Source organism: Spermophilus citellus (genome assembly GCF_964194105.1).
Source record: "Spermophilus citellus genome assembly, chromosome: 11".
Taxonomy (NCBI): domain Eukaryota; kingdom Metazoa; phylum Chordata; class Mammalia; order Rodentia; family Sciuridae; genus Spermophilus; species Spermophilus citellus.
Window position 1 is genome coordinate 112910206 of NC_138192.1, and position 11354 is coordinate 112921559.

At 39.6% G+C, this 11354-nt stretch overlaps 1 pseudogene across 1 annotated transcript; it reads left to right on the plus strand.

Annotated features, from left to right (window-relative positions):
- Positions 1–231: 231 nt before the first annotated feature.
- Positions 232–1453, plus strand: LOC308630936 (PC-esterase domain-containing protein 1B-like; annotated as a pseudogene). The gene has a single exon. The product of its transcript is annotated as a PC-esterase domain-containing protein 1B-like (transcript).
- Positions 1454–11354: the final 9901 nt, after the last annotated feature.

Consider the following 11354-nt stretch of genomic DNA (forward strand, 5'->3'; position numbering starts at 1 on the left):
GCACAGGAGTCCTGGTAGTTCAGAGGTCACGTCCTGGGGTGAAGTACAGTTCAGCTGAGGAGAGCTGCAGGACCCAAGGGAACCCCACTTCGCTTCTCCTCACAGCCTAGGCCAAATCGACCCCCAGCTGGCCCCTCTCCTGCTCTGAGGGTCTGCCCTTCTCCGGTGCTGTCTTCTGACCTGCCCTGAGAAGAGACAGGAGCTCGGCCACCCATCCTGCCCTCTGCCACCATGGCCCACCTGCGAGCCTGCGAAGTCAGGTAGCTGCTTCACAACAAGTTCGCGGTTGTCATGGGGGACTCCATCCAACGGGCGGTGTACAAGGACCTGGTCCTCCTACTGCAGAAGGACTGCCTGCTCTCTTCCAGTCAGCTGAAGACCAGGGGCGAAATAAGCTTCGAGCGTGGAGCTGCTGGAGAGTGGCAGGTGGGGCTGCATGCACAACAGCCCCCACTTCCGCGAGGTTCGCCAGTTCTGCTCCAGCCACCGCCCGGTGCGCTTCTACTTCCTTACGCGTGCGTACTCACCATACTTGGAGGATATCCTGGCAGAGCTGCGGTGGGGCGTGCCGACGTGGTCATCCTGAACTCTTGCCTCTGGGACCTCTCCAGATACGGCCATGATTTCCAAAGGAGCTACCGGGAAGACGTGGAGAGCCTGTTCAGGCGCCTGGACCAGGTCCTGCCCCAGTCCTGCCTCCTGGTGTGGAACACAGCCATGCCTGTGGCAGAAGTCGTCTCTGGAGTCTTCCTTGCCTTGGAAGGCGAGACCTGCCGGACCAGCCTGCGGGAAGACGTGACGGAGGCCAACTTCTACAGCTGTATGGAGGCGGTCAGGCGTGGCTTCAATGTGCTGGACCTCCATTTCCACTTCCGCCACGCGGGGCAACACCGGCAGTCAGATGGCGCGCACTGGGACGAGCGCGCGCATCGGCACCTCTCCCAGCTCTTGCTGTCCCGCGTGGCAGATGCCTGGGGGTGTGGACCTCCCAGGCCACGACCCAGTGGGCAGGTGGATCAGGGATAACCTTTCGCTTGTAGGCAGATGTGCAGGACCGGCAGGCAGGCGGCAGCCCCAAGACAATCGAGGTGACCCAAGAGAACCAGCCTTTTCCTGGCTCCCACCCACTCCCCCTTGGCGACCTTCTGTGCCTTTCCCCCAGGCTCAGACCCTGTTCCCACACTACCACCACAGCACCCTTTTTTCTTCAGATCCACCTTTGCAGCGCCAGCGACTTTTGGACTCCTCAACGCACCAAATCAGTTATACCAGGGAAGCTCACACCGTGGTAGCAGGTGAGCCAAGGCTGGGCCCATTCCGCAGAGTGTCCACCCAGCGCCCAGGCCATGCATCTCCGCCTTACTCACCGCCGCACCCCAGTGGCCCACGCAGCTGCCACGGAAGGCGCGCAGAGAGACGAGTCCATGCACATCCTGAGACAAGGCCTGAGTAGCCAGCCTGAGACCTAGGCCACTTGCACTGGGACATGGCCTTCAATGACCCTTTGACTCTTCAAGCTGCTTACTCTCATCAGTAAAGAGCCTCACGCAAAATCTCTTTGCCAGTGTTTCCACACCACTTCTTGGAGAGGAGCCCCAGACCCAGAGCGCCTCACCCACACAGAAATGAACTCCCCATAAAAAAGTACTCCACTAATTAAAAAAGAAAAGCCTTAGCTGAATGTGTCTTCAAGGAGTATTCTTCACTGATATTCTTCCTTAAAAACAACAAAAACAAAACAAAAAACAAACAAAAAACACAGAAAGGTAAAAAATTTGCAAACCTTTCTGTAAGACTTTAGTATCACCATTAGTTCTTGCTGTGTTCATAGAACTTAACCTCCAAAGCTTTCACAATAAGTTGCCTTGCAGATTTTATTAACATTTGCCTGTGCTTCAAAATAATATGGCCCTTGGGGCTGGGGATGTGGCTCAAGCGGTAGGGCGCTCGCCTGGCATGCCTGCGACCCGGGTTCGATCCTCAGCACCACATACCAACAAAGATGTTGTGTCCGCCGAGAACTAAGAAATAAATATTAAAAAATTCTCTCTCTCTCTCTCTCTCTCTCTCTCTCTCTCTCTCTCTCTCTCTCTCTCTCTCTCCTCTCTTTAAAAAAAAAAAATATGGCCCTTAAAAAAAGTATTCACAAATGCAAAGTGTTTATTTTTCTGCTAGAACAAAATCATTACTAAAGTTCATCAAGTACCTAGCATCTTTTTTGTTAAATAGATTTTTTAAAGAATCACAGCAAATTTGGGTGGCAAGTTCAGAGTGGTTCCCCGAAACTTCTCGATTCCACACAGGCACAGTCTCCGCCACTATTGTTATCCCACATCAGATGGCACATTCAGTATAATTGGTGGATCTATGATGATGGATCATTATCACCCCAACTGCACAATTTACATTAGAATTCATTTTTGGTGTGGTGAATTCTGTGGGTTTTGACAAATGTTTAATGACATGTATCTGCCATTGTATTGTCATACACGATGTTTCACTGCTCTAAAAATCCTTTCTGCTCCGTGTCCTCATCCCTCCCTCCTGGAAACCATGGATCCATAACTGTTTCTGTTAGTTGCCTTTTCTAGAATGTTATACAGAGTCTTACAACATGTATCCTTTCAGATTGCCTTAGTAATATGCATTTAAGTTTACTCCATGTCTTCTTATGGCTTGATAGCTCATTTATTTTTAGCACTGAATTATATTCAGTTGTCTGGATGTGCTTCTGTTTATTGATCTATTCATCTACTGGAGAACATCTTGGTTGCTTTCAAGTTTGTGTAATTATCAAAAAAATGACTGTAAACATCTGCGTAGGTGTTTGTGTAGATGTAAGTTTTCAGATGCTTAAATAAATATCAAGGATGCTATTGCTAGACCTGTAGTATGAATATATTCAGTTTTGTAACAGACTGCAACACTGGTATTGTAGCTCAGTGGTAGAAAATGTACCTAGCAAGCATGAGAGAATCTGGGTTCAGTCCCCAACACTGAAAAGACAAAGAGAAGAAGGAAGAAGAAGAAACTTCCAAACTACGACTTTTAAAGTTTTGGGGCCATTTTTCATTCCCATCAATGAGTAAGATTTCCTGTTGCTCTGTATCCATTCAAGCCTGGTGTTATCAGCATTTTTGGTCTTTTTTTTTTTTTTTTTGCACATGGATGTTCAATTACAGTACCATTTATTAAAAATGTTATTTTTTTTCTCCATTGTATTACCTTTGCTTCTTTACCAAAGATCAGTTGATAAGATATTTGCATATGCTATTTCTGGGCTCCCTATTCTGTAATATTGACCTATTTTCTATTCTTTCACAAATACATATTTGTGAAAGAATAGAGAATAGGTGAATCTTGAAGTCACGTACTGTCAGTACTACTCTTAGTTCTTCAAAATCGTGTTGGCTATGCTAGGTACTTTGCCTTTTTTAGTCTAAGTCTATGTCTACGAATAGCTTGCAATTTGTGTTGGGATTACATTGAATCTATAGATACAGTTGGAAAGAACTAACACATTGATTATATTATCTTCCTATCACTGAACATGAACGATCACTCCATTTATTTAGTTCTTTGGTTTATTTATTTTTTAGTTTTCCTTATATAGATTTGTACATATTTTGTTAGATATATACCTCAGCATTTCATATTGGAAGATGCTATTGTAAATGAGGTTTTTTTTTTTCTAATTTAAAATTTTAGTTGTTCATTGCCAGTATTTAAGAAAGTGAAGGATATTTGTATATTTACCTCATATCTTCCAACCTTGTTATAACCACTTATTCCTTCCAGATGTTTTCTTGGTTGATTCATTTGCATTTTCTACATGCTGTCATGCCATCTGTAAGCAAGGGCAGTTGTATGTCTTCCTTCCAAATATACATACCTTTTATTTCCTTTTCGAATTGCATTAGCCAGAACTTTCAGTATGATTTTGAAAAGGAGATGTGAGAGGAGACGTTGTTGCCTTTCTAGTCTTAGTGGGAAAGTTTCTAGTTTCTCATCATTAAGTAAGATATTAGTGGTAGGGTTTTTATAGACTTTTTTCATGAAGTTGAAGAAAATCCCCTTTCTGATATGCTGAGTCTTTATCATGTGTGGGTGTTAGCTGTTGTCAGATGCTCTTTCTGCAGCTATTAATCTGCTCATGTGATTTTTCTTCTTTATCTTGTTGATGTGATGTATTATATTAATTGGTTTTGAATGTTGAATCAACCCTACATATATGGTATAAATCCCAGTTGGTCATGAGGTATAATTCTGTAATCTTGTTTACACATTGTTGGATTTGATTTGTTAATATTTTTTGAGAATTTTTTGTCTTTGTCTTCATGAGAGATATAGATCTATAGAATATACATGTGTTCCTGTAATGTTTTTGGTTTTGGTATTTGAGTAATGCTGGCCTTATAGAATGAGTTAGGAAGTATTTCACATACTTGTGCTTTCTGAAAGAGATCCTAACAAATTGATGTGATTTACACTTTAAATATTTGGTGTAATTCACCAGTGGACATATGTAGCCCCCTGTGGACTTGGTGTTTTCCGTTTTGGAATATTTGTTATTGTTGCTGTTGTTTGGTTTGGTTTGGTTTTAGTACTGGTGCTGGGAATTGATTCTAGGGCCTCATGCATGCTAAAAGTTCACTGTATCACTGAGCTATACCACCAGTATTTCTGAAGATCTTTAATTATTGATTAAAATTTTAATAATTTCAGATTTTACATTTATTCTTTTGTGAGTTTTAGCAGACATTGTTTTTCAATGAATTGGTTCATTTAATCTAGGTTATCAAATTTTGGGTGGGTCATGGATTTGTTCAAAAATATTCTTAAGGTATCCTTTGAATGTCCATAATATTTGTAGTGATGTCCCTTCTTTCACTTATTAATTATAATAATATATATATTCTCTCTTTTTTCTGAGATGTGCTGGCTATACTTTTACTGATTTTTTTTAAAGAAAGAGCTTTTTGTTTTGTTGATTTTTCTCTATTGTTTTTTTGTTGTCAGTTTTTAAAAATTTCTTTTCTAACTTTTATTGTTTCTTTTCTTCACTTTAAATTTAATTTACTTTTTATGAATTTCTAACCTAGAAATTTAGATTCTTTATTTTAGATCTTTTTTCTTTCCTAATATATGTATCCATGCTATAATTTCTCTCTAAATACCGCTTCTGCTGCATTCCACAAATTTTGATATGTTGTATTTTCATTTGAGATTTGAATACAAACATTGTTTAACCTCGAAATGTTTTGGAATTTTCTAGCTATGTTTCTGTTATTGATTCCTATTTTAATTTCATTATGAACTGAAAGAAGACTGTATGATTTCTCGTCTTTAAATGTATAAATACATTTTATGATCCATTTTTTTGGCCCAAAGATTCCTGGCACATGTCCTATGTAAGTTGAGAAGAATATATATTTTGCTATTAGTCTGCCCTGACTGAAATTAGTGGAGCTACTTCAGGTTTCTTTTGATTATACTATCATATTTTTCTCTGTCCCTTTATATTTAATATATATTTATACATATACATACATATACATACATCTTTGTATTTAAAGTGAGTTCCTTGTACATAACATATAGTTACGTCTTTTGATCCACATTGACAATTTCTTCTTTTTAAAATATTTTTAGCTGTACACAGACACATACCTTTATTTATTTATTTTTATATGATGCTGAAGATCGAACTCAGTGCCTCACACATGCTAGCTATAACCCCAGCCCGACAATTTCTTTTAGTTGGTGTACTTAGACTACTGATGTTTAAAAATGATTATTGATGTTGTTAGTTTAATATCTGCCATAGTTTTTTGCCAAAGTCAGTCTTCAGCAAAATAACCAGGGGGTGACGAGCAACTTGTGTAGATTGATACAGCAGGAGTGGGAGCCATTTATTGTAGGACTGGAGGGGTATATATATACATTCCACACAGCTTATCTTAATTAACATAAACTAGATACAGCAGTCAACCAATAAGGAATCTCCACACTTAATGGCTTAGTGGCATTATTTCACAAACCACTCCCTCTTGCAAAATGCCAGGCGCCATCCTGACTTGTTTACAGACTCTAACAGTTTTTGCTGTTTTCTATCAGTTGTCTTTGTTCTTTGTTTCTGTTTCTGTCTTCTTTTTCTGCCCCTTGTGGTTTTAATTGAGATTTTTATGATTCTGCTTTTTCTTATTCCTTAGCATATCAAATAGCACTTTTATTTATTTTTTTATTTTTTGTGCTTGCCATATATTTCAATATACCTTTATAACAAATCCAAGTCACTGGTTTGCAGTACAGGTTTAGGGTTAGGATTAGGGTTAGGATTAAGATTAGGGTCTTTGGTTAGGATTTTACATTGCTTACCCTGGCTAGAAATACTACCCTTCATATAACAAGGCAAAATTAGGTTTGCAGAAGGCTTCTCTCATTTTCTGACATTGCACCTGGCTTAAGTGTGGCATGGCATAGACTTGGGCTAGAAGCCCTTCAGCCAGGCTGCATGTAGCAGGATGACAAAGTAAGCAAAACAAACAAATCACCACATATTCAACTTTATTACATGAAGGGGAAATTAAAGACAACATTTCCATCACATTTCCTCAATAATCAATGCCATGGAATTTCAATGATGAAAGATGGAGATGAATACGTTGTGATGTAGAGTGTTTTCTGGGAACTAGGCTATTACCTGGAAATAAAAAATGGTTGAACATTCCCTTGGTGTTAAGGTTGTTTTGAATCCCCTTATGTCTTCCTTGTTATAATTCTCTGTAGCAGGTTCCTTTGAAAAAGGCTCCACTCTTACTTACCCACCCTTTTGTTAGACTCTTCTCCTGTTTTCATAGACCATAAACTGGCTAATGCATACACATGACAGGGACCAAGTCTCATCTCAATGCATCTTGTGTCACAGTGCACCCATCAATCCACCATACACTGTGAAAAAAAAAAAAAAAACTGCAGCCCCACAACCTCTTTACTGGGGTTTTGTGCATGCTGCTTAATTTCACTGCATCTGTCAAGCCATTCTTTATCAGAGAGTCTAACAGCCTTTGAGTGCACAGTGTTCCATCACTTATGTAGGGGTTATATTGATCTTTCTGGTGTGTGCTCTAAAGTGGCTGGCATCAAAAGCCAGTGAGGCAGCCGTTTTGAGCAGTATGGGCCATTTACAAACTTCAGGATGAGATGCCGCAGGATGCCAGGGAAAACGTTTTTGTTTTTCCAGAGGGAACCATAGTTCATGAAATGTGGTTAACATACCATTTTTGTATACCCTTAAAATCATTTTATAACCACATTGAGTGCCTCTAAACATTAAATATATTTTATAAGTAGTTGGTTAACTAGCTGTTGTATGCTTTAAATAGTAAATAAAATGGAAAGGCACTAAACAGTGACTATATTTCATAGAGTAAGATGCTTTTCTAGCCACTCAATAATTCTCAATGTTAAGAAAAATTGATTTTCTAACTGCTGAGTGCCTCTAAAAATTAGCATCTTATCTTCCTACAGGGGATGCTTTTCAGCTAGTCTCCTTTCTCTCAGCTTTTGACTTAATGGTCTCTGAAGTTCCTTTCTTGCTAAAAAAAATTCTGTAGGTTCTATTGGATTATAAATTCAATTGGACACATATATAATTAACTGGACAAAATATAAAATAGGAGACAATTGCATCTTGTCTTTTTGCATGTGATTTGCAAATGAGCAGTTCTTCACCCTCTGACTGTTCCTGAACTCCTCACTCCTCCCTCTCACTTAAGAGCAGGACTGCAAAGAGGCACCTAGGGCAATGACATAGAATTTAAGAGTACCAATTCCCACAGCACTTCTGAACAATGAATGCATTTTGCACTCGTGAAAGGCTAGCAGGGGAAAGGAATTCCCTACGAGGTGATAATAATCATATTTTTTCATGGCAAATTAATTCATTTTTCTACTACTTTATCAACTCTGTCTGGCCTTTAAGAAAGTCATATTGCCAAAGCTGAAACTTTCCAGACAGATAAAACAATGGCTCATAGCATCACAGAAGTTGAGAATTGACATAACCAGGTACTACAGCATTAAAAGAAGACTCAACTCTTAGTTCTGCAAAAACTACCACCTGCTGGGTGACCCTTGGGATGTCACAGTGCCTCCCTGAGAATGTCATAACCTTGTTGATATAACCTCCTCTGTGAAATATATGGTTTAAGCTAGATTCTAGAACCTGGAGACGGGGTAGTCTCCCTGGGTCCCTTTTAGATCTAATAAATTTTAATTTTCTTCCAGCCCCTTATGTTATTCTGAAGAACCATGTGTCTCAAGTGTTCCCACAGCAGTAGGTGTTCCATGGCAGTAGGTGGCTGGCATGTTGAAGCCTGAGAAAGAGAAAATAAGCATCGAATTTCATGTACATGTGCTTATATTTAGAAAGAATGCAAACAGTGAACAAAATTCCTCTCAGATACACCCTCAAAATTCCCACTGATGTCATTGAGCACCTTGTGGAATCAGATGAGGACAAGTTGCTGATTTGGAGCACCAGCCAGGAATGAGCTCTCACTCATTTGTCCTGTGATATGCTTGTCTTATTCACAGGCTTGAGATATGTGGCCAGAAGCAAAAGTCCTCAGGAAATGGTATGCTCTGTAGGAGGAGGGCATTTTCTGAGTCACCATTGTCTTCCTGTTGAAAGCCACAGTCGAAGAGCAAACTTCCAGCTGATTGGCTCCTCTGCAGTGATGCTCATTGGGCTGTTTCCCCACCCTTTCAGACCACGGAGCTGCTCATTGGGGGACTCTTTTGGCTCCGCCTACACGACCCAGCCAATCGGCCTCTAAAATGCGAAATCCCAGAAGACTTATGACAGTACCCAACATGAGCCCTCTATTCAAGTGTTACAAGAAAAATGTCATGAAACTCATAATTGTCCAAACAAAGAATCATTTTGCTGATAGAATTCAATTCAGAAACTTATTTTCCAGCCAAAAAGTAGAGTGGAGTCTCACCCTTCTTCCCACACACAGGCATCTTAAAATACAGTGCAGAGACAGAGAACACAGATACGAGAGTATATTGTTGGGGCAAGGACAATATCACCTCACTACTGAAGAATATGATAGTAACTAACATTAGTGGATGGCTTACTGGGTATCAGCTACTGTTTTAAGAGATCTACGTGTGTTATCTAACAAATCTCACTAGTCCTACTACATAGATATTATTGTTATCATTTTATAGATAAAAAAACAAACATGAGCATTTTGAAAAAAAAAAAACCTCAAAGATTTGGCAATTTAAAAGACAGATGACTAAATCTATAGCAAGAGTCACTACAGATAACTCTACATTTAAAAGCTGAACTTATAGTGGTCTATCAGTATGCAAATAGGAGTATTCTCCAGTTAATGTAAAACTCTGGGATGTGAGAAAGCATTATAAAAGAACAATATGAAACACAGGAAATGAGTCAGCAAACCAGAAGTCAAAAATGATGTGGCCAGGAAAAGAAACAATTACCATAGCCACAATTGGAGAAAGATTTTATCTGTCCCATTGGGTATGATCTCAGTATGTATAATCCCAGTGATTAGGGTATGTGGATATTTCTAACTTCTGATGCATTAGAGAAAGAAAGGGGCCAGTGATTGTACATACAAAAGGGGATATTTTTTCCATTGCTAGTCTTAGGCAAAACTGTTGCCTGTGAATATCAGATTTAGGTATGAGTTGTGACTCTGTTACCAATAGGTCAGATGTCTAGGAGTGTTCTGATAAATGCCCATGTCCCCTTCCTGAACAGCAACCAGGGCTCACTAGGATATTTTAATTATTCCTTTTAAATGTGGTATGCAAGCATATTAATAAAATTCAGAGAAAAAGGTAAGTAAACAAGGAGAGAAGAGTAGTCATAACCTTTAATACCCCTAATAGTTTCCTCTACTACAACTGCATAGAAGACTAACCCTGACTATTGTCTCATTCAATCTTTGGCAAATAAACATTTGCTGAAACCAATGTGTCAGGCCCTAAGTAGGCTCTGGGGATAAATTAATGAAAAAATTCTCTATGCTTTTAATCGGAGAGATTAACAAAACAGCGATGTGCTAAATAAAGCTAGTAAGTGATGTGGAGAAATGAAAAGTGATATAAGATGATCATGGAAGGCATAATGGAAATTATACTTAGTTTTGACTTGAAGGAAGTGCAGGACCAAACCATTGTAACTATTTGGGGAAAAGTGTGAAATCCTACAAGTTCCAAGGAGATGCAGGCAGTCACTTTCAATGAATAGTAATGGCAGAAGGATCAAGTTGAGGAGTGTTAGTGAGTTAGCTCAGAAGAACAGCCATAGCCTTGCAGACCATAATAAGCACTTTGGTTTTTATACTAAGTGCAATAGGAACATGGTATGGCATGGTTTCACTTAGGTTTTTAAAGGATTATTCTGGCTTTGCACTGAAAATGTGGAGGAGGTAGAATAGAATTAGGGAGACACATTTGGAGACCATTGCAACTCAGACTTCCTTTCAAGGATTGGGCAAAGGTGATTTTGATGGAAGTGATGAGAAAAGTTTGACTCTGGAGATGTTAGAGGTTCAAGGCTCCAGCTTTGCTGGTGGATTGGGTTCAGGGTGTGCTGAAAAGGAAGGAGAGAAACATCACTTAGATTTTGCTTGAGCAACCAGAATGTTCTCTAAGTGAATACAGTATAGTCTTGGCCTCATTTCCTCAAGGTAATATGCTTAATGTTTCAGAATAGTTATGGCACCCCACAATTTTTCAGCAAACACATACAAAAGAATTGTTAGTGAATGATGTCGAACTCTGACTCTTAAGAGGTGTTGAGGGCATTTATGCTATTAAAACCCAAATAAACCTAAAAAGTTGGAAAGGAAATAAAAAACATGAGCAAATAAAATGGGAAAACACACTGGGAAGACAAAAGAACCTAGGAAATGCCCCCCCCCCATTTTTGTTTCTAGTTGCAAGACTGTCTTGAATTCTAGAATTTCAAACCAAGGGATGTGTTCCCCCAGATGCTCCATCTAAACTTCAATAGCTGTTTAAGTCCTTCCTTACAAATTAGAATTAATAGCTTGCTTAGGTAGACTGACATCTGTCCAGAGGGACAAGTACCCCAGAGAGAGAGACAAGTGGTCATTCACCAGACTTGGATTCATAAAGAACACTTAATTAGCCACTTTTCTACCCTTAGAACAGAACTCCTTCCTGACAGCCCTCTGCTCAGTTGCTGAGGCTCAGATTTCTAGGTAAATGGTTCTTTCCTTTATTCCCCAAGTCTTTCTTGATTTCTGGGAAGTTTAACATTTTCTCCAACCCATTGCCCTCAT